Consider the following 23,482-nt stretch of genomic DNA (forward strand, 5'->3'; position numbering starts at 1 on the left):
GCACCAAATTGTAATAAATTTTGACTTAGTCTTGTAACTAACAAAAGTTTTATTTTTAATCAAGCAATAAGCAAAGACAGTGCTGGGTGCAGCCTAGAGACCTCAGTCTCCCTTGCGGCACCCACACACAGCTGATTCAGTTCTCTGGTTCTTATAGTCCATCTCTGGTCCACAGCTTCCGGGTGTAACTTTTCACTCATGCTGAAGGCTCTCACAGTGTGTCTTGCATCATGTGAGGTTGACTGCTGCGTAGCCAGTTTCGATCGCCTTACTTTGCTTACTTATGAGGTAAATGCATCAAGCAGAACAAAGCAAGTAAGAACTCAAACAAACATCTCCTTGTTAGGTAAATACATCAAGCAGGACAAAGCAAGTAAGCATACAAACACTTCTCAGACCTCAAACAAACATCTCCAGGAGCTTTAATGAACAAACATTTCTCAGAACTACTTGTTAATATAGGACAAGAGGAAATGTCCTCACATTGTGCCGGGGAAGGTTTAGATTGGATATTAGGAAAAAATTCTTCATGGAAAGGGTTGTCAGGCATTGGAACAGGCTGCCCAGGGAAGTGTTAGTCACCATCCCTGCAGGTGTTTAAAAGGCATTTAGTTTCTTAGGGACATGGTTTAGTGCTAGAGTTATTTTAGGTTATGGTTGGACTTGATCCTGAGGGTGGTATAGATGATCACGATAAATAGCACGCACTCGTCAGAATAAATTGGTTAGAATTTATTGCAGCAAGCGGCAAGCGGGCAAAACAGTGCTGGGCGGCTGGGGAGTCTCCGCTCCACCACGGCGCGCCTTTCCAGTAGCAGCAAGCTTGGTTAAATGTGGTAAAGGATTACATATTCATGGTTATTACAGGAACGCCTATACATATTCATAACTTTTTCCTCAAAAAGGCCGTTCTTATTAAAATGAGTTCCAAGGAATTATATCTATAGTCTTCACCTTTGGCTCTTTCCTGTTGTGCCTGCGCAGTGTCTCCGGGTGGTCACGGGCGGAGGTCTTTTGGATGAAGGCTGCAGTCTATCTTGTCGTGCACTTCTCATCTTTGGCCTAGCACGCTGGGTTTGGCCAAGGCTTCAACGGCTTGAGCTGGTTTTCATCCCGCTTTGTGCTGAAGACCCCTGTTATCTCGTTCACACAAGGATGCAACTGGGCCCTTATCTCTGTCAGTCTCTTACTGAATGTTCTGCAGGGTACACTAAATTAGGCTTTTACACATATCTGTGGAACAAGTTTTTTACAAAGACTACATACAGGTTGCATTGTTTAATGGCAGCATGTACTAATATCATGTTATATGCTCAGGTTTCACAGCCACTGATAACATATCCATTTAGACCGGTTTGATTAACAAATATATCATTAAGTCTATTACAAGGGTCTCTTCCAACTGAAATGATTGTATGATTCTCTGACCTGCTGGCCACACTTCTTTTGATGCAGCCCAGGGGCACTTGTGCAACAAGAGCAGTAGCCCCTGCTTTTGGCAACCTATGAGCAAGGACCCTTTTAATTGTGTTTGCATTTATATAATCAGTGACTCATTAAACTATGCAACTGTATTCCTCTATAAATAGAATTATTAAGCTGTCAAGCCTGAGGATCACTGGTGCACAATGCAGCTCTGCTCTGCTGACCTTGGGGACCCAGTCCACAGGGCTTCAGGGCTTGCCCCCCCCCACCAAGTCATGGTATCCTCAGCGACACCCCACTTCTGCCTGGCACAGACACTTGGGTGCTGATGCAGTGCCAAAGCAGCGTGTCCTCATCGCCACCTGGGGTGCATCTCCTGGGACCCTGCTCCCTTCCGTCATCCCATTGCAATGGCAATGTCTTTATTCCTTAAGGGATGGGGATAACAGGGCTTGTCAGGCAGGCAAGTCAGCAGATCAAACATGGTTTATTAAAGGGACATGAATAAACCTTGTGCCTCTCCTGCCTCCTCATGACGATCATTAGCACTTCACACTCACCCAGGAGAGGCAACTCTGGGAGGCTTGTAGGGCTGGAGTTGAAGTCCCTGGCACCCCATGGCCCAGCTGATCCCCCAGAGGAGGGATCCGGTGAGGTGCTAAGCCAAACCCCCAGGCATCTCCAGGTTACCCTGCCCTGGTGAACCCTCCATGGCTCCCCCACGGCCCTGCTGCCAAGGGAAGCGATCACAGCAGGACACCCTGCAGCCCCCGTTCAGCCGCCACCGCCTGCTGGCAGCAAGGGCTCAGATTGACAACCAGGATTTAATCTATTTAATATGAGCCATATAGATCCCAGTCCCTGCTCAACTCCCCCCCACCTCGTGTCCCCCCGCCAACCCTGAGCCACTTAACATTCACCACATTGATTAGCCGTGCTGCTAATTTTTCCATCTGACCGCTGCTCATGCAGGGAGCTCAGGTGATGATCAGCCCCATGCTCCCCTGTCCCGGCCTCCAGGGTGCAGCTGGATGCCACAGGTGGCCAACCACCCATGGGCTATTTTGGGGTCCTTGTGCCCCTATGGAGCATCACTGCCACTTCCAAACTGAGTATCCCTGGCTCCTTCCCCAGCAAGATGGTGCACAGCCAGGCACTCGGACACTGGGGTGTCCCTGCCTGGTGTCCTGATGGGATGGAGGGATGGGAAAGTTGCTGGTGCCTCAGTTTACTCCGCAGGCTTGCAACCACAGGGACTGGCCATTCCCAGTGGATGCACAGCCCCATGCCCCCCCTCCACTCCCCCCACTATGGGGCACTGTCACGGAGGCACCCCGAGGTTAGTTTAAGGGACAACAGGGTCCAAAAACAACTTGTATTAAACCGGTGAGAAATAGGGTTTTAGCACTCCAAAAGTGACTTAAATACAGGTTCGGATATCAGTTGAGGAAAATTATTAAGGGGCAGCAACTAATACAACAGGCGGTCCACAGTGTGCATGCACATGGCTTCACCCAAAACAATGCCAGAGCCGTCTCTGAGTCCGGGAGGAATACACACTTGCCTAAACACGATGTGGGATTATTTTTAAAGAGATACACATACTCGTAGTGAGTACGGAAAGTGTACACTGGCGATTCTGCGAGGGTAAATTTATAATACACTCGCAATCCTGCGAGGGTTAATTTACTTACACGTGCAAATGTGCACGGAATATTACACGTGCTTATGTGGAAGCATGGGAGGAAAGTACACCCGCGATTATGCGAGGATTAATTTTACATGTGCTCATACTGAGCACGGAAAGTTACACGTGCATATGTGCACAGAAAGTATAAATACACTCGCAATCCTGCAAGGGTTAATTTTACTCACACGCGTGGCAGCAAGGCAAGTGGAGTCTCCATCCCAGGGAGGGGGGCTCTCGGCAGCAGCATCTTGCTCATGCTCCGAGAGACCCGCGACAATGGGCGGAGTCTCGACGAGAGTCCCGTTTTTTTATATTGGCTGATCAGATCTGACTGTAGGCATTCTAGAAGCTTCTCTGCACCCCCACACTGGCTGTGGGTGCCCCTGAAGCCTCCAAACATCCCCCACACTGGCCGCAGGTGCCCAGGGGCTCAGTGGCGCCTCGTCACTCCCTTCTCCTAATAGCCCTGGCCAGGGTGCTCTGAGGCCAAACAAAAGAAGCTGTTAGCCTCAAGTAGCAGAGAGAGAGGGAGCTGTGTCTACTCCTTCCATACTGAAGGAGGGAGAGGGAAGAGAGGGGGGCTTGCATCCTGCCACAGGCACACATAAAGGAGCTGAGGTCTCACAGGTTCTCTCCCCCTGCCCCGTCCCCATGCCCAGACCTGGGGGGCAGCTCACTTCCTGCTGGTCACAAACCACTTCCTGACCTTGCGAGCCACCACTCACCTTCACCACCAGCTGTTACATAAGTTAATGGTTACAGGACGGCTTTGCCTGGACTCTGGATGCATTTGAAGGTGCTGCCAGCTCATAGTGGGGGAACTGGTCCCCTGAACCCACAGCCCTGATAGGCACTGGAGGGCTTGCTTGCTCCAGCATCCCTCAGCCTCAGCAGTCACCCCACCAGTGTGGCTGGACAATCCCAGTCAGAGCCCTCTCCCAGTGCCGCGGCTAACCACCCCGAACCTTTCATCGTGCTTAATATTTAATGGCGCTTTATAGAGCAGCAGGTTTAATCAGCGCTGATAATGTGGCAGATCCAGCAGGTCATTAAAAGCCCCCTCTCCTGGAAGAGTTGCTTGCTGCAAACATTAACCTGGCTTCACGGAAGGTGAGAGACTGTTTGCTAGCAGTGCTGACCTTGGGACAGCAGGCCCCCACTTGCAGCCCAGCCCCAGGGTGAAGAGGGAGCTTGCAGGGTCTCCAGCCTCCTCCTCAAACTGTTTTGCAGGAGGGGATACTGAGGCATGGGGTGCCAGCATGGCTCACCCAAGGTTTAGAGCCACATATCTGGAGAAAACGTGCTGCGTGGTGCCATTGCCAGCACTGGCCATGGCCCCATCCCGCCATCCTACATCTGTCCATCTAGGGGCTGTGGTGCAGGAAGTAGACTCAGGTTCTCAGCAAGTGCGCATCTTCCATGCTCAGCCCTTTGTTACTCAGTCATGGCTGAACAGGTGTGGAAGCTTTGAGGGATTTTCTTGAAGTTAATGTGTGGATGGGTTTCTATTAGATGGGTTTCTATTAGATGGAGATTTGTTATTAAACTAGCCAGGCCCAAAAAAAATTTCAAGGCCACCTTGGAAAGCTGAAAACACGACGTAAATCAACAGACCTATCAGCAGTGACACTCGGGCATGTGGACAGCTCGTGAACATAGACAATATCCAATCAGCTAACGCATGCTTGGAGTGTGGACATGTGATCAGGAAATAACTGCATATATAAGGAGGCTTGTTTCTGTAATAAATGGCTTCGCTTGAATTCATATTGGATTGTGTGGAGTCCATGAGTTTTCGCCCTCGCAAGTGGTGATTCTGACATGATCCACAAGGAGAATTTATGGCGAGGGGATGACTGCTGCGAGGAGTGAGCCCCAGCTGGAGACGGCGCGGCTGGACCGTGACCGGGACGTAGTCTGCGGGCTGCGTGACTCCTGATTGATCGCTACAGAAGTGACAGAGGAGGGATAGAGAATCAGATATCGTTGCAACGGACACCCAAAGAGGTGAGCAGCTGGGGGCGAGAGGAGATGGGGCAGAATATATCTAAAGAAGAAGAAGAAATACTGCGGCTCCTCTCTATGAGAGGGGTGAAGTATGAGGAGAGTAACCACAAAAGACTATTAATTTGGTGCAGAGGCAATGGGTTTCCTGCTGATCTGTCAGGAGCTTTTCAAATAGAGACTTGGGAAAAAGTGGGAAATGTGTTGTGGAAGGCGATCAGTCACAGTGAAAAAGATATTCTCGGCCTTGTAACCACCTGGCAACTGATAATTACTACACTGAAGCAATTAAAAGCTGAAAAGACTGTTACAAGCATTAATGACTCAAAACTTGAACTTTGGGACGATATAGGGCAGAAATTATGGGATAAAGTCAGCAATGGAGATAAAGAAGCTAAATCATTAGCAACTACATGGAAGCTTATAATTACCACCTTAAAAGATCTTAAGGCTGAACGATCTGCTGCTGCCAGAATTTTTGCAGCGTTGCAGCCTGGTAAGAAACCTGAAAATAGCTATGAAGCTTACCCGGTTTGTGTCTTCGATGCCCTCCCAACTCCATCCCCTGCTGTGCCTTCGGCACCCCCGATGGTTCAGCGGTCTGAGGTGGGGGGAGGAAAAATGCCAAGCAGGTGGCCTCCTGTACCATTGCCCAACCCTGGTGAGAACAACAAGTCCAAAGGATTGGAGTCGGACGATTTGTCCAAAGAACCTGTGAAAGCTGAGAATGCTGAAGTCATAAACAAGTGTTCTATCAGTCCATTTACCAATCTGTATCTGCCTTTAATGCCTTTTAACCCTCCAACTTCCACGAGAGAGCAGAAGGAGTCACTGGATAAGAACTGGACAAAAGAACTGCGTGAAAGATTAGATCAGTTAATAGCGAGTGAATGCAGCAGTCGGCAATGCGGTCGTGCAGATCGTGACGGGAAAGGGGGTGCTCCTGGGGACTCAGGTTATATGAATAATTATGATGCTAGAAAGTATTGGTGAGAATGTGCACTGTTCCAAACCCCCGTTACTAATGATTTTCCAGCACCGTTCAAGTCCGTGTTATCTGATGACTCAAATGAGGATGAGGGTCTGAAGCATTTTTTTGAAAAGTTAAAAGGAAAAGGAGTATGTGTACGTGTTGCCACGAGATCAGATAGAAACCATGAAAGACTCAAGCAAAATTAGACCTATCCAATGTAACAGCTATACATCATTTATGACAGAACGATGGGGACTCATTGAAAGGGGCGGGTATCCCCCAAATCTTGGAAGAGACACTAATTGACACACCACAATTACAGGCGTGATTAGTTTCTGAAATCCTGAGGCAGTCAACAGACCTCGCATATCAAGCTATGATAAAGGTGCCTGAAACCAACATTGCAGCCAAATCATTTACAACTCTTAATGAGGGTCCCAATGAGAATTACATGCAATTTATTGACCATCCTCAAGAGGCCATCAATAAGCAGGTTGAAAACTTAGAAGCTAAGGAAGCACTGGTGTTGAAATTAGCAGTACAGAATGCTAATGTTTGCTATCAACGTGTTATCTGCAAGTTTTACAGTACATATTACGTGCTTCTGTGTATTGCCTCTCTGAAAATCAAGCAGCTTTTCAGGAATATGAGTTAATTGTTTTACTGGTTGCTGTTTGCATTTCTTTCTTTGTGACATTGTTCGTGTGGGTACACTGTGGGCTTTCTCCCCACTTTTCCCACTTGCACTGCAAGCAGCCCTGTGCTTTCCCCCCTCCCTCCCTCTTCTCATGGTTTTTACTTACGAGATGGGGTCAGGAACGACTGTTTTCAGTTGTGTTCCTAAGAAATTGGTATTGGGAGGTGTTTTAAAACATAGGAAAGCACTTGGAAATATGAGGAAGGAAGATCTTGTGAAATATTGCAATTAATGGTGGCAGCTGTATAAGTTAAATGATTGGGAAAAGTGTCCGGAGAATAGAATCTTGAAGTATAACACTTTGTTGCAATTAATGTCGTTTTTAAGGTGAGAAGAGCAGGACAAAATAAATCTCTACAAGAGATCATTAAATCATTTCAGGCAGTTTTACAGGTGGAATGGTTTGAACTTCAACAAGCTGAGAGAGAGTTAACTGATAACACACAGGTCACAGTAAACTTGCAGAAGTCTGCAAGATGCTTTCCTTATTAACCTGTTTTCTTTGTGGGTATCTGTTTAAGCATATTACAGTTTAATAGGTCTTTCTTTGTTATGTGGTACAGTAAGTTCATAGACTGTTAAATAATGAGAATCCATGGACTAAAAATGTGCGTTTTGTGATAACACAGAAGATCATGAGTAATTTAGTTCTTTAATGCGTGAATGTGATGGCAAAACTTTCTGTGTAGTAGCTGTTACTTTTCTTTCTAGCATGTTAGCTTTATTCCAATATCCAGACTTGCGCAACTTTGTGATAGGCTGTGTCTCATCTCGATGTGCTAGATTTGGCTCTTTTGTATGCACACCAAGTAAAGAATCCTGGTTTTGAAATAACAGTTGTAGCGCACCAGATGAGACACTAATAAAAGCCTTGCCCAGTCCAGCTTGCTGTGGTGGCAGGGGGGCGGGTGCCAATTGGGCTCCAGCACCCACTGACCTCTACATGGCTGAGCAGTAAGCAGATCACAGGTGCAATGCAAAAATTGAGATATTGTCTTGAATAAGTGTAACTGTGATCCATCTGCATATTTGAACTTGGTATTTGATTTTCATATCTGAGCTCAGCATTTTAATTTGCATATTTATATTTGGTACCAAAATAATTTTGTTTGGGGAGATAATTAGAAAACAGTAACCGGTTCCGTTGCGAAAATACCACCTCATTCCCCCTTAGGATGCATCCTTACACATTAGAGTAATTGCTTATATTGTTATCTAGTAATTTTGAGACCAGAAAATAATATAAATTGTTAAACTCTGAGTAGCATTGAAAAAAAATAAAAAATAAAAACAAAACCAAAAAAAACCCACAAAAAAACTCACCAAAATGCTATGATGGATGTGAACTTGGTATTGTATGTGGTTGTATTTAAAAGTTGCTAGAATATGAACTGATTTGGATCTAGGAAAATAGAATAATGGATTGATGTTTATTATACTGGTTTTTGACATCTGTAAATTGTAAAAGGTAAATGGGGCTGAGGAATGTAACGACTATTGAGCTAATTGGAATTGGGTATAAAGTGTATTATGGTTGGAATGAAATGGGAAAACAAAAAAGCAAAATATCCCAGGCCTGTGTTTGAACATAAATTTCAGGCCTGTGGCAAGCTACAAGATAAACTCAACTTATTGTAACTGAAGAGTTTGCCAGAGCCTCCCACTTCGTACCAGCGATTACACCACCAGCGTGGCCTTGGCTATATCTAAACTGCAGTGAGAAAAAAAAAAAAAAAAAAAAAAGAAAGAAAAAAAAAGAAAATCTGGTTGCCTGCTGCCCTTTTTTTTTTTTTTCCTGTGGTGTTGTCATCCATTTTTGTTGTGGCACTGTGTTGTTTTTCGGCTTTGGATCGGGGGTTGTTGGTGCTGTTTCTTTTTGCCTCAGTCTTGTTTCTTAGGTTCTGGCACATCTGGGGAAAGAGCTCATCATTTTACCTCCTTGCTGAAGTCAGTCTTTTCACACTGGTCAGCTTTGGGGGTTCAGAGTGCTTAGTGCTTCTCTGAGTCAGACTGGTACTGATTTGGGTGTGGAGTGGAGCCAGGTTGGTTTGATGTGGAGTTTGAACTGATATGTTTTCATGCTGGGCTGGAGGTCTTGCCATTTCAGATGGGGGCGAGAGGGAAGTTTTATTCCCCCCACCCCCTCAGCAGTGTTACTGCTAGAGAACTGTAATACTGCATGAAGGAGTTTGAGGGTAAAATTTAAAGGCATTGCCAGTGGATCCGTAGTTCTAATGAAGCTCGGAAATTAAACCAAAATTTTTTTAATAGACTTATTCTGTGGTAAATAGTTGTAAGAGACTTCTTAGTAAATTTACCATGCTAGTTTTTGAGGTCATGGGAGAGAATGAAAAAAGGCTGTTTTTTGAGACAAATCGAATGCCAAATTTGGAACAAAGTTTCACCATATGAATTCTTGTATTTGCCAGAAAGCCCTATACCCTCTCTTGGGTCAAGATTTGTTAAGTAAATTGTAAGCTCAAATAACGTTTTCTAAGAATTCTGTTTAGTTGCATGTCCTACAAGAAGCTGCTTGGATGGTGCAGATCTGCTTTCTTCAAGTGAGAAATCTCCAAGGAAATTTTGAATGCTGTATTTCCACTAGTATTAACAGCCAATGTTTTGATAAAGCAAACACTACACTGATAGAACTGAAACAGGACTTTGATCCGGTAAGGGAAAACAATATCCAATAAATATGACAGCTAAAAGGGAGTTAGAAACTTTGAGGAATAAATTTATGACAGTCTTACAGGCTGATTGCATTCGAGTGGACTTGCAGATTTCTCTATTTATAGCTACAACATAGAAACAACCTGTGGCTATTGTGGGACAGTAAGATAAGATTGCTAACAGACTGATATACTGATTGTTACTCTGATCAAGAAATGCAGGGAATTAATTTAAGTCTTAATAGGCCACTATCCTTTTGTCATATATGTACCATTTGTGAAATTTAATTTTGATTTTTTCTTTGCAGTCTATGTCCTTGTAAATTGCACTAGCTGGTTTTCTTAACAGCACAGCTTTTGTCATGCCTAAATGTAAATTGCTGCAGAACCTGCAAGTCTTTAACATCAGGTCACAGACCATTCTTGTATCTGGTCTGATCCTACATACTTGCACAGTTTTTGTTGATGGTTCTGGGAAGTCTCATAAAGCTGTAGTAGTCTGGTGTGAAGATAACAATTGGCATCATTCTGTAAAAATTATTGAAGGTTCAACCCAATTAGCAGAACTTGGCACAGCTTTACATTACTTATAGCATTTTAAGGAGGAACCTCTAAATTTGGTTTGTGATTCTGAGTATGTAGTCAAGGTCCAACACACGTATGTGATTCTGAACTGTTTTGTTTTTTTTTTTTAACAAAAAGTGGGGAGAAGTAGGGAAAACACCACAAAACCAATTGTCAAAAGCATCGTATGTTATGAATCACTTATATCTAGGTGGTGCAGCCCCAATTTGCCCTGTGATGAAACACTTTGCAAGTATGACCCAAAAACATGCTAAATCAGAAAGAACCTATGTTAGTTATGGTCAAATCACTAGTTAATGGTCAATGGAAAAGGCCACATCAGTTGCTAACCTGGGGAAAAAGGTTATGCTCATGTCATTACAGGCCAAGGATCGAAGTGGATTCCCGTGAAATGGGTCAAGTCATGGCCGAATAAAGACAACAAAGATTCAACGGATGCAGATGGACAGGAGGGAGGTAAGTTGTGAGGACTGTTTCAGATGTAAATCATGGATCCTAATTCAGTGCTGTGGCAGATTGCAACCCCCCTCCCTCCTTCAGTATGGCACATCTCCCTCTTCCTCTGCTACTTGAGGCTAACAGCTTCTTTTGTTTGGCCCAGAGCACCCTGGCTACTGGTACATTAGAAGAAGGGAGTGCCAAGGCACACTGAGCCGCGCCCAGTGTGGGGGATGTTTGGAGGCTTCAGGGGCACCCACAGCCAGTGTGGGGGGTGCAGAGAAGCTTCTAGAGTGCCTACAGTCAGATCTGATCAGCCAGTATAAAAACGGGACTCTCGTCGAGACTCCGCCCATTTGCCGCGGGTCTCTCGGAGCACGAGCAAGATGCTGCTGCCGAGAGCCCCCCTCCCCGGGATGGGGACTCCGCTTGCCTTGCCGCCACGGGTGTAAGTAAACTTCTCGCAGGATTGCGAGTATATTTATACTTTTCGTGCACATTTGCACGTATAACTTTCCGCGTTCCATATGAGCGCGTGTAAAATTAATCCTCGCAGAATCGCGGGTGTATTTTCTTTCCGTGCACATTTGCACAAGTATTTTATTCCTCGCACAATCGCGAGTGGCCGCCGAAAGCCCCTCGCACAATCGCGAGTGTATTTTCCTCCTGTGCTTCCACATAAGCACGTGTAGGATTCCGTGCACATTTGCACGTGTAAAATAACTCTCGCAGGACTGCGAGCGTATTATAAATTTACTCTCGCGGAATCGCGAGTGCACACTTTCCGTACTCACTACGAGTACGTGTATCTCTATAAAAATAATCCCACACCGTGTTTAGGCAAGTGTGTACTCCTCCGGGACTCGGGGACGGCTCCGGCATTGTTTTGAGTGAAGCCACGTGCATGCACTCTGTGGACCGCCCCTCTCAATAATTTTCCTCCCCTGATATCCGAACCTGTATTTAAGTCACTTTTGGAGTGCTAAAACCCTGTTCCTCGCCGGTCTAATAAAAGTTGTTTTTGGACCTTGTTGTCCCTTAAATTGACCTGTGGGTTGCCTCCGTGACAAGTGCTATAGATGCTCACAGACCTGGTGGTCCAGAAGCCTATTAGCAAGCAGGTGGTGTACCTTCTGTGGAGAATGGCAATTTGAACAAACAGCAGGAGAGCCAAAAGGGTGATATTATGATCCTGCCTGGGGCCTTCCTCGTTGCAACGATATCGGATCCTCGAATCAGATGGGCTTCATCCTTCTAGGGAGAGCAAGAGGACTATAGCCCATAAGTTGGCAGGGCTGATCAGGAGGGCTTTAAACTAGGTTTGAAGGGGGAAGGGATTGAAACTGGGCTCTCCAAAGATCAGCCTAAGGATGGAAAGCCCAAATTAAGAGGGAAATCAGCAGCCCACTTGAAGTGCATGTACACTAATGCACGCAGTATGGGCAACAAACAAGAGGAGCTGGAAGCCATCGTGCAGCAGGAAAGCTATGACATAGTTGCCATCACAGAAACATGGTGGGATGACTCATATGACTGGAGTGCTGCTATGTGTGGCTACAAGCTCTTCAGAAAAGATAGGCAGGGTAGGAGAGGTGGAGGGGTGGCTTTATATGTTAGAGAGTCACTCGACTCTGTTAAACTTGAGGTCAGCAGTGACAAGGTTGAGTGCCTGTGGACCAGAATCAGGGGGAAGTCCAACAAGGCTGACATCCTCGTGGGTGTCTGTTATAGACCGCCCAACCAGGACGATGAAGGAGATTAATTACTCTACAAGCAGCTGGCAGGTGTCTCAAAATCGACGGCCCTTGTTCTTGTGGGTGACTTTAACCTGCCGGATATCTGCTGGGAGCTCAATACTGCACAGAAGAGGCAGTCTAGGAAGTTCCTAGAGTGTATAGAGGACAATTTCCTTCATCAGCTGGTAAATGAGCCCACCAGGGGCAAGACCCTGCTAGACCTACTGTTTACAAACAGAGAAGGGCTGGTGGGAGATGTAGTGGTTGGAGGCCGCCTGGGGCATAGAGACCATGAAATAACAGAATTTTCAATACTCAGAGATGCAGGGAGAACCATTAACAAAACCTCTATGCTGGACTTCTGGAGGGCAAATTTTTGCCTATTCAGAAGTCTAGTTCAGAGCATACCCTGGGAAACAATGCTTAAAAACAAGGGGGCCCAGGAGGGTTGGACATGCTTCAAGCAGGAGGTTTTGAGTGCACAGGAACAGGCTATACCAGTGTGCCGAAAGGCTAGCCGGCGGGGAAGACAACCGGCTTGGCTAAACAGGGAGATTCTGAATGAAATCAGAAATAAAAAGAGACTTTACCGACTGTGGAAAAAAGGCCTGGCTACTTATGAAGAATTTATGGAAATAGCTAGATCATGCAGAAAAAAAATCAGGGAAAGAAAAGTGCAATTGGAAGTTAATTTGGCCAATTCTGTCAGGGATAATAAAAAGTCCTTCTTCAAATATGTTAATAACAAAAGGAGGGGCAAGGAAAACCTCCATTCTTTGTTAGACTTTGAGGGAAATATAGTTAACAAAGATGAGGAGAAAGCTGAGGTACTTAATACCTACTTTGCCTCAGTTTTTACCAGTAAGACAGGTGGCCCTCAGGACAACTCATCTCTGGAGGTGGTTGACAGAGATAGGAAGCCAAAGAGGCCCCTTGTATTCCAGGAGGAAATAGTTGGTGATTTACTGAGCCATCTGGATCCTCACAAGTCTATGGGACCAGATGAGATCCATCCTAGGGTGATGAGGGAGCTAGCAGAAGAACTTGCCAAGCCGCTCTCCATCATCTTCCAACAGTCCTGGCTCACTGGGGAGGTCCCATATGATTGGAAATTGGCCAATGTTACCCCAGTCCACAAAAAGGGCTGCAGAGCTGACCCTGGCAACTACAGGCCTGTCAGCCTGACCTCGGTGCATGGCAGGGTTATGGAGCAGATCATCCTGAATGGAATCACACAGCACCTTCAGGATGGACAAGGGATCAGACCCAGCCAGCATGGGTTTAGGAGGGGCAGGTCCTGTCTGACCAACCTGATCTCCTTTTATGATCAGGTGACTCACCTGGTGGATGAGGGCAAAGCCATGGATGTGGTCTATCTGGACTTCAGCAAGGCCTTTGACACTGTCTCCCATAATATACTCTTGCAAAAGCTGGTAGCCCATGGCTTGGACAAGTGTACTCTACGCTGGGTTAAGAACTGGCTGGAGGGCCGGGCCCAGAGAGTGCTGGTGAATGGGGCTGCATCTAGCTGGCAGCCAGTCACTAGTGGTGTTCCCCAGGGATCAGTGTTGGGTCCAGTCCTGTTTAACATCTTTATTGACGATTTAGATGAGGGTATTGAGACCATCATCAGCAAATTTGCTGATGACACCAAGTTGGGAGGGAGTGTCGACCTGCTGGAAGGCAGGAGGGCTCTGCAGAGGGATCTGGATAGACTGGAAAAATGGGCCAATGCCAATGGGATGAAGTTCAATAAGGCCAAGTGCCGGGTGCTGCACTTTGGTCACAACAACCCCCTGCAGTGCTACAGGCTGGGCGCAGAGTGGCTGGAGAGCAGTCAGACAGAAAGGGACCTGGGGGGACTAATTGAATGGAAGCTCAACATGAGCCAACAGTGTGCCCAGGTGGCCAAGAAGGCCAACGGTATCCTGTCCTGTATCAAAAATAGCGTGGTCAGCAGGACAAGGGAAGTGATCCTTCCCCTGTACTCTGCATTGGTGAGGCCACACCTGGAGTATTGTGTTCAGTTCTGGGCCCCTCAGTTCAGGAAAGACATTGAAGTGCTGGAGCAGGTCCAGAGAAGACCAACACGACTGGTGAAGGGACTTGAACATAAGACCTATGGGGAGAGGCTGAGGGAGCTGGGGTTGTTTAGTCTAGAGAAGAGGAGGCTTAGAGGTGACCTCATCACTCTCTATAACTACCTGAAGGGAAGTTCTAGCCAGGTGGGGATTGGTCTCTTCTCCCAGGCAGTTAGCAATAGGACAAGGGGGCATGGGCTTAAACTCTGCCAGGGGAAATTTAGGCTGGATATTAGAAAGAAATTCTTTACAGAGAGAGTGGTCAGGCATTGGAACGGCCTGCCCAGGGAGGTAGTGGACTCGCCGTCCCTGGAGGTTTTTAAACTCAGATTGGACATGGCACTTAGTGCCATGATCTAGTAAACGGACTAGAGTTGGACCAAGGGTTGGACTTGATGATCTCTGAGGTCTTTTCCAACCTAGTTGATTCTGTGATCTTGCTCTCTCTCTCCCTTTCTGATATATTAGTTTTCCTTCTCTCTCTCTCTTTCTTTTTCTTGAACATATAAAAGTAATACCATTGTAAGTTCTGCTGCTAAAGTCTTGTTAAGTTTTGCATTACAGTTACTAATTGTTGCCAATCCACTGTTTTTTAGAAGGGCTTTTGCCATCAATGTATTGATAAGTTTTGTGTTACTATAACATACTTCTGACAAGTCACTAATTGCTGTAATTTGTATACCACCATGTGCTTTTAGCAAATTCATAATTGGACCCCCGGAGTGATTGTCTGTCATTCGCTTCGCATTGCCGCGCAGAATTACCCGGAGTTAACTCACACCTGGTCTCATCTGTTGAGTCAGGGTGTGTGTCGTGTTCAGAGTTAACTCATCCCTCATCCCATCTGTTGGGACGGGACAGCTTGCACACACAGGGGTTTGCACATGCACACACCAGCTATAGGACTGGGTGAGTATGGGGGTGCACACCTGGGGGGGGCTGTGAGCATGTCTGGAATGTGTGTTGGATGCTAGCAGGGCCCTGGCAGGGAGGGCATCCTCCTGCCAGCAAACACTCTGCTGCTGGAGGGCTGGGCACAAAATACAGGCGTTTAAGTCTCTCCTGCCTGGGGCCTTCCTGCAGTGCTACCTCCAGGAAGAGTCGGGAGATGGAGAGGGAAGCCCCATGTCCTGGTGCTGCTCTTCCATCACTTGGAGGAAAGCAGGGTGCTCATCCCCATGTGTGTGAGTGGCTCCCTGGGGGTAAAAGTTGAAGTCGTGGGGCTGAGCTGGCTCTTCCCGGTGCCCTCTGAGTCAAAGGTGTGATGCAGCACCACAGCATCAGAATTTGGTGGCATCCCCATCCCCAGAGAAGGGGGGCTTGTGGGTAGCGCTGGTCAGACGCCACTCGGTGTCCCCCACTCCAGGACCAGGACTCCCTCACAGCAGGTCTTGACACCCACCCTTGAGATATTTATCAGCATAAATAAGGTCCCCTCTCAGCCCTCTCCAGGATGAACAGACCCAGCTCTCTCAGTCTTTCCTCATAAGGAAGATGCTCCAGACCCCTAATAATCTTTGTAGCTCTCCACTGGATTCCCTCCGGTAATTCCTTGTCCTTCTTAAACTGAGGAGCCCAGAACTGGACATGGATGCTCCTCTGGGTGAAGCAACATTTGCCTATTAACCCTCGACAGGTTTCTCCACTGCGACCTCATCCTCTACTCCCATTTTTAGCACCATCGCGCTGTGCAGAAAACCCCCCATGGCTGGTCCTGCACCCACCTCCCACTCCATCCCCATCGGGGCCCTGTCCTTGCTGTGGAGAGCTGGGGAAGTGGCTCCCTGCCCACTCTCTGCAAACCGGACAGGATTTAGGGATCCTGGTTCACTTAGCTGTCCACCCCTCCCACCCAGGAGGATGACAGCAAGGACAGACCCTAAGACCCGTTCCAGGTGATGCCAGTAGTGCTGTGTTAGGACATGGCAGCTTTGAGCAGGGAGTCCCAGTGGGAGAGACAGCCCCGGCTGCCGTGGGATCTCTCCCCAGTTCCAGGACCCCCATTCCCATGCTGCCGGTGCCCTGGCAGCTTGTGAGTAGGTACATGCCGCCCTCCATACCCCACAACATTGCAGTCCAGCCCCTGGGAAACTTCCAAAAGCTGGAGCAAGGCCACTGTCCCTGCTCAGCCCCTGTGGAGAGAGGAGAACCTGTTCCCCAGGCTGGGCGAGGCATGGCTCTGCTGCCTGGGGAAAGGACTAGGGGATGCACACATCCCTCCCAGGCAGTGGTATGTCCCCCTTTCAGATGATCACAGGAGAGGGACAGGAGTGACAGCCACCCTGCAGACCCCAAGGCAAGCTGGCACTGCAGCCTGCTCCAAACCATCACCCAATATAGGGCAGCACCATGCAAAGGCAGCTGGCAGCCTCCCCAGGCACAGCCATGGGGCACGCACTGCCCACACCCATACCTGTTGCCTCACAGGTGAGCACGAAGGGAACTAACCTCTGACTCTTCAGAACAACCAGAAAGGGCAATCTCCAAACAAAAAGGTCCCAGGGCACCTGAAAGTCAGGTGCTTGCTGATGTCCCCATCCCCTCCTGCCAGAGAGCCACTGTGGATGAGCCATTAAGTCAACTCATCCCACTGTCCCCTGAGCAGTGCCATCCTAAAAAGCTACACATCAGCTGCATGGGGACCAACTGCCTGCTCTGTCCTTTTGCCACATTCTCCCTGCCTGCCACCCACCCTGCCACCAGTGTCACCCCTCTTTCCCCCCAAAATGAAGCCAAGCACATGGGGAGTACAAACCTAATCTGGTGCTGTGCAATCCACACTCACACTTGTGCACGGAGCAATGGCGTGCGAACCAGGGCTTCCACAACCCAGTAGGGATGGGATCCACACATGGAGGCAAGTTATTAAATATGTAGAGGCCTTTCCTCCACCCTGTATATGAGCCTTAGGAATCCTGCCCCCTCACCAGATCTCCATAGCACAAGGGACCCCCTATGCCCATCAAGAATGAGGTTATGGGGTTGACATGCTGCTCCCTCCAGCCGATGTAGGAAATCAATGAGTGGCATCGAGCAGCTGTAATATGCCCTGGCCCTTGCAGAGACACAGGGGAGCTTAGCTGCTCAGCCTGCTACCTCCTTGGGGTGACCACACACCAGAGCCCTCATCCTTGTCCATCTCTGCAAAACCTCCGTGGATAGAGATCACCCTGTTTTACCTGTCACAGAAAGCACTGGGGATGGAGTCTGCACGTATCAGGGTGGGCATGGGGAAATGCCTGGACACTGAGCACCATGTCATGCTGTGGAGCCTGGGGACATTGGGGATGTGGGGGACACGAGGCAGGGGTGGGATGGGGCTTGGTGGCAGGGAGATAGGGAGCACACAAAGACACCAGCTGGCAGTGAGAAGCATTCAGGGGGTACCCATTTGGGGCAGGATGGGGCTCCAGGACAGGGGTGCTTGCTGGGGTGCACTGACTGTGCTTCCCTGGGATGTAGTTTGGGGGCAGTGGAGGGGGAGGGGTAGCATGGAGATGATGTCTGGGGGTAATGGGGAAACCAAGAATATCTGCTTGGGGTGGGACTGGGATGGGGCTTGGGGCAGTGGGGCTGCCCATTTAGGGTGGGTCACAGAAAAGGTTTACGGGTAGTGAGGGGCAAAAGCCATGTCCACTTGGGGTGGGCTGGACCCCGAGTTTGGGGGCTGTGGGGGGATGCCGGGGCTGCCTGCCTGGGGTAGCCAGTGCTGGTGCCGGGGCAGCATATGCCTCCTACCTGCTTGAACTGCTCCTCAAAGGTCCACTCGTGGTGCGGGAGGGTGGTGGGTCGCGGGGCTTCCCTTCTTCCTCATCCTCCCCCGTGGCAGCAGGCGGTGGGCACGGGCCGGGGCCGCGTAGCAGCCGACGCCGCACCGGAAGCGACACCCGCTGACGGAAGGGGCTGCCTCCCTCCCAGCTTCCACCCGGCCCTCCGGGACTTCATCCCCACTCCTCTGGGGAAAGCCCTCTCTGCTCCTACCGGGGACAGGTCCGACCAGGGAACCCCCGCTCCGCTCTCACTGGAGACCTCCTCTCCAGTCCCACCGGAGACCTCCGCCCCGATGGTCCCAGCGGGGACCCTGTCCTACCGGGGACCGCTCTCCTTGGTCCCACCAGGGACCGTCTCCTACCACCCGCCCCCCCCCCCCGCCCAGTCCCGCCAGAGATCCCCCCTCGGTCTCACCGGGCTCCCTGTCCTTCTGGGACATCCCTAACGTTCCCACCGGCGACCCCTATCCCGCTCCCTGTCCTACTCTGTTCGACCGGAAGTGCTTCGACCCCTCTCCGACCGTGCACTTCCGCTCTACTGGGTCCCCTCCGCTCCGTCCCCTCGCGGTGCAGCAGCGCTGGCCCGCACCAGGGCGGATTTGGCCGCCAGGCTGAGGTTTTCCACCATGCCGCCGGCTCCGAGCGCCTCCCGAGGCTCGCCCCGCCGTCCCGAGGGGCACGGCCGACTGCTCCACCCGGTCCCGACCCGGCTCATGTGGCGCCGCGCCCGCCGATATTTATTTTATTCCTTAGCAGATGAGGGTGGATGGGATTTTTCTCTATTTTCTTTCTCTTTGTTGTTGCAACAAGTGGCAGGCAAGCAGCAACAGCCCTCCCCGCTCCCATTTGCTAGTGCACGTCAAGGAAATCATCCGGGGAGGGCCCCGAGAGTTGGCCCGGGGCGGCCCTGCGTGGGGCCACGGGAGGCCGCAGGCGCAGGGGGCTGGGCGGGCCATAGTGTGTGTGTGGGCAGGGCGTGCATGCATAGGGGTGCTGGGAGAGGGGAGCATATAGGAGGGGTGCTCAAGGGGTCTGTGCATGCATACATAATTTGATACTGCACCCATTGCACACATATACAGAGAGTCTGTGTATGCATAGATACCTGTGTGTGCTGGGAGAAGGTAGTGCATTGCATGTGTGTGCGCGTGTGCAGTGGGACTGTATTTGCATGCGTACATGTGTGCTCACTGGGTAAGCACCACATGTGTGCATGCAGAGTGTCTGAGTATGCATGCATTTGTACATACCAGGAGAGGTGAGTGCATTGCATGTGTGTGTGCAGGGGAGCGTGTGCACACCCACTGGGAGCATCCCCTGCATGCATATGTATGTACACATTGTTTAAGGTGTGCATACGCCCTGGGGGAGTGGAGGACGTGCATACATTGTGCGGAGCCGTTTGCATGTGTATGTGCAGCCGTGTGCGCTGTCAGAAGGCCTGTGTGTGTACACTGTTGGGGACAACAGTAAGTGCTTATATGTGTATGCCAGCACCTGGATGTGTGCTCACCTGTAGGTATGTGCAGTCTGTGTTGGGAGAGGTGGGGGTGTGTGCTGTGTGCACAGACAGGTGTGTACACAAGTATGTATTTGGAGGAGGTGGGTGTGTATACCTGCACTGTCAATCCATGTGTGAGCACAAAGGGGTATTTCAGGTGAGCTGCAAGTGCTGAGCCCTGACCTCCATCTGCAAGAGCCATGGGGGCACTGCAGTGCATCCCAAGCTGGGGCCTGAGATCTGTCCACAGGCTGGGGCCACCGAGGGGTTCCTGGGTCCTGAGGGGTGCTGTGTGTGCACGGACCCTGGTTGGAGGAGTCGGACTACAACATAGCCTGGACCCCCAAACAGGCTCTCAGAGCTCTGGCCCCTGCCTGGCATGGGCAGGATGAGGCCACGCATCTCTGTCACTGGAGGGATTCAGAGCCACTGGCTTGCTCTGCATCCCTGCTTGCAGTGGAGTAAACTGGGGTACTATCAAGTGCATCTCAGGACATCGGACAAGGGGATGAGCCAGGGTGAGCAGGTAGCACCCTGGCCCCACTGCTGCACCCACAGCACCTCGCTGCCCTGGGTGGGCCAGGGCCTGTGGCAAAGCAAAGGGCTTCCTCCTTTGGCAGCATCCCCATGCTGTCCCCATACTTCCCCTCTGCCTGCCTGCCTGCCAGTTTTTTTCCTGATCCCTCTTTTCTATGGAGGCAGCTTTAGCAGGAAGCAAAGGAGGTGCCTGCTCTTTACCAGGCTTTTTTGGCTGGGGCAGCTGCAAGGCTTGCATGGGTCCCTGGGGAATGAAGAGCAGCAGAATCTTGCAACACCGGGACACAAGGGACAGTACCTTTGGCCCCATTCCACAGCCAAGACAGCTTGTCACTAAGACCTTATGATGCTGTGCTGGGTATACGTGGGTGGCATGGGGTGACAGGAGCTCTGGGTGTCAAGGGCCACTAGCTCTGTCCCCTCCAGGGCCACCTGTGTGCCACAGGGGCCAGGGGCAGCTGCCTTTAATAGCCCAGCATGAGCTAAGTCCTGCCCTTTCTCTGGAGCATCTTGCAGAAACAGCCGCTGGCCACGGCTGTGGTGGGAGCTGGCTCCACAGCTCAGGCTGAAACTCTGCCGCCTTTGCCACATCTCTTTGTGAGGAAAAGCTGATGCTTTGGGTTTTCCGGCTTCCTCATGAACATCTCTGGAGAAAATGCCCATTGTCCTCCCATGCTTCTGGTGAGCCCCTGGGCTCCTCGCACCTGCCCTGGGGCTGCCAGTGGCACCCAGTATGGCACAGCGTCCTCACCAGGGAATCATAGAAACATAGAATAATTTTGGTTGGAAGAGATCCTCAAGATCATTGAGTCCAACTATAACCTAAATCTAGCACTAAACCATGTCCCTAAAAACCTCATCTACATATCTTTTAAACACCTCCAGGGATGGTGACTCCACCACTTCCCTGGGCAGCCTGTTCCAATACTTGACAACCCTTTCCACAAAGAAATGTTTCCTTATATGCAATCTGAACCTTCCCTGGCACAACTTGAGGCCATTTCCTCTTGTCCTATCACTTGCTAATCCGGAGAAGAGATCAACACCCTTCATGCTACAACCTCCTTTCGGACAGTTGTAGGGAGTGATAAAGTCTCCCTTGAGCCTCCTTTTTTCCAGGCTAAACCCCCCCCAGGTTCCTCAGCTACTCCCCATCAGACTTGTGCTCCAGACCCTTCATCAGCTTCGTTGCCCTTCTCTGAACTCACTCCAGTACCTCAATGTCTTTCTTGTAGTGAGGGGCCCAAAAGTGAACAGAGGATTCAAGGTGGGGCCTCGCCAGTGCCCAGTACAGTGGAATGATCACTTCCCTAGTCCCGCTGGCCACACTTTTTCTGATACAAGCCAGGATGCTGTTGGCCTTCTTCGCCACTTGGGCACACTGCTGGCTCATATTCATCACAATTCTTTGGGCCCAGCCCTCCAGCCAGCTCTTTATCCATCGAAGAGTACACCCATCCAGGCCATGAGCTGCCAGCTTCTCCAGGAGAATGCTGTGGGATATGGTGTCAAAGGCCTTACTGGTGTCTAAGTACACAACTTCCACAGCCTTTCCCTCATCCACTAGGTGGGTCACCTTGTCGTAGAAGGAAATTAGGTTGGTCAAACAGGACCTGCCTTTCATAAACCCATGTTGACTGGGCCTGATCATATGGTTCTCTTGTATGTGCTGTGTGATGTTACTCAAGATGATCTGCTCCATGACCTTCCCCGGCACCAAGGTTAGACTGACAGGTCTGTATTTCCCCGGATCAACCTTCCAGTCCTTCTTGTAGATGGGCGTCACGTTAGCCAACTTCCAGTCAACTGGGACCTCCGCAGTTAGCCAAGATTGCTGACAGATAATGGAAAATGGCTTAGTGATCACCTCCACCAGCTCCCTCAGCACCCTTGGGTGTATCCCATCTGGCCCCATAGACTTGTGGGTGTCCAAGTGGTGTAGCAGGTCGCTAACCATTTCCCCTTGGATTACTGGGGCTTCATTCTGCTCCTCATCCCTGTCTTCTGGCTCAGGAGGCTGAGTACCTGGAGCACAACTGTTCTGACTATTAAAGACTGAGGCAAAGAAGGCATTTAGTACCTCAGCCTTTCCCTCATCTTCTGTCACTATGTTTACCTTTGCATCCATCAGGGGATGGAGATTCTCCTTAGCCATCCTCTTGTTGCTGATATATTTATAGAAACGTTTCTTGTTCCCTTTTACAGCAGTGGCCAGGCCCAGCTCTAGCTGGGCTTTGACCCTTCTAATTTTCTCCCGCATAACCTCACAGAATTCTTGTATTCCTCTTGAGCAGTCTCCCCCTTCTTCCTAAGGTTATAAATTCTCTTTTTATTCCTAAGGTCCAGCTGGAGCTTCCTTCTTCCCTGCCAGCTTGCCTTGCGACACACTGAGACAGCCTGCTCTTGCACCTCTAAGATTACCTTCTTGAAAAGACACCAGCCTTCCTGGACTCCTTTGTCCTTCAGGACTGCCTCCCAAGGGACTCTGCCAACCAGCCTTCTGAACAGGTCAAAGTCTGCCCTTTGTAAGTCCAAAGTAGCAGTTCTGCTGACCAACCACCCTTTTAACTTCTCCAAGGATAGTAAACTCAATCATTTCATGGTCACTATACCCAAGGTGACCTCCAACCGACACATTGCCCATGAGCTCTTCTCTATTTACAAACAACAGATCCAGCAGGGCTCCTTCCCTGGTAGGCTCACTAACCAGCTGTGTTAGGAAGTTGTCTTCCATAAACTGCAGGAGCCTCCTAGACTGTTTCCTCTCTGCTGTGTTGTACTTCCAGCAGACATCTGGCAGGTTGAAGTCCCCCATAAGAACAAGGGCTAGCAATCAGGAGACTTCTCCCAGCTGCCTGCAAAATATTTCATCTGCCTCTTCATCCTGGTTGGGTGGTCTGTAACAGACCCTCACCAGTATGTCTGCCTTGTTGCCCTTCCCCTTGATTCTCACCCATAGACACTCAACCCTATCATCACCCTCATCAAGTTCCAGACAATCAAAACCTTCCCTAACATACATGGCTACCCCACCTCCTCTCCTTCCTTGCCGTTCCCTTCTGAAGATTTTATAGCCATCTAATGCAGCACTCCAATTATGAGAGTCATCCCACCATGTTTCTGTGATGGCAATTAAATCATAGTTTTTCTGTCTCACAAGGGCTTCCAGCTCCTCCTGTTTGTTGCCCATGCTGCATGTATTGGTATAGATGCACTTCAGCTGGGTTATTGATCCCTCCACCTTTTTCTGGTGAGAAGTCCTAATTCAGGCACTTCCACGGTTTCTAACACATCCATAACCCTTGTATTTCTTCTACTGCACAGCTCTCCATCCCCTACCTCCAGTGAGATGGCATACCAAAGGACCTCACTA

General features: G+C 49.5%; 1 long non-coding RNA gene across 1 annotated transcript; it reads right to left on the reverse strand.

Moving 5' to 3' along the window:
- Window positions 1-717: 717 nt before the first annotated feature.
- Window positions 718-18,241, reverse strand: LOC135577047 (uncharacterized). The gene is made up of 3 exons (XR_010468654.1): window positions 18,040-18,241; window positions 5,648-5,777; window positions 718-5,061 (listed from the first exon to the last, which is right to left on the reverse strand). It is a non-coding gene; the product is annotated as an uncharacterized LOC135577047 (long non-coding RNA).
- Window positions 18,242-23,482: the final 5,241 nt, after the last annotated feature.

This window comes from Columba livia, chromosome W (genome assembly GCF_036013475.1).
Source record: "Columba livia isolate bColLiv1 breed racing homer chromosome W, bColLiv1.pat.W.v2, whole genome shotgun sequence".
NCBI classification, from domain to species: domain Eukaryota; kingdom Metazoa; phylum Chordata; class Aves; order Columbiformes; family Columbidae; genus Columba; species Columba livia.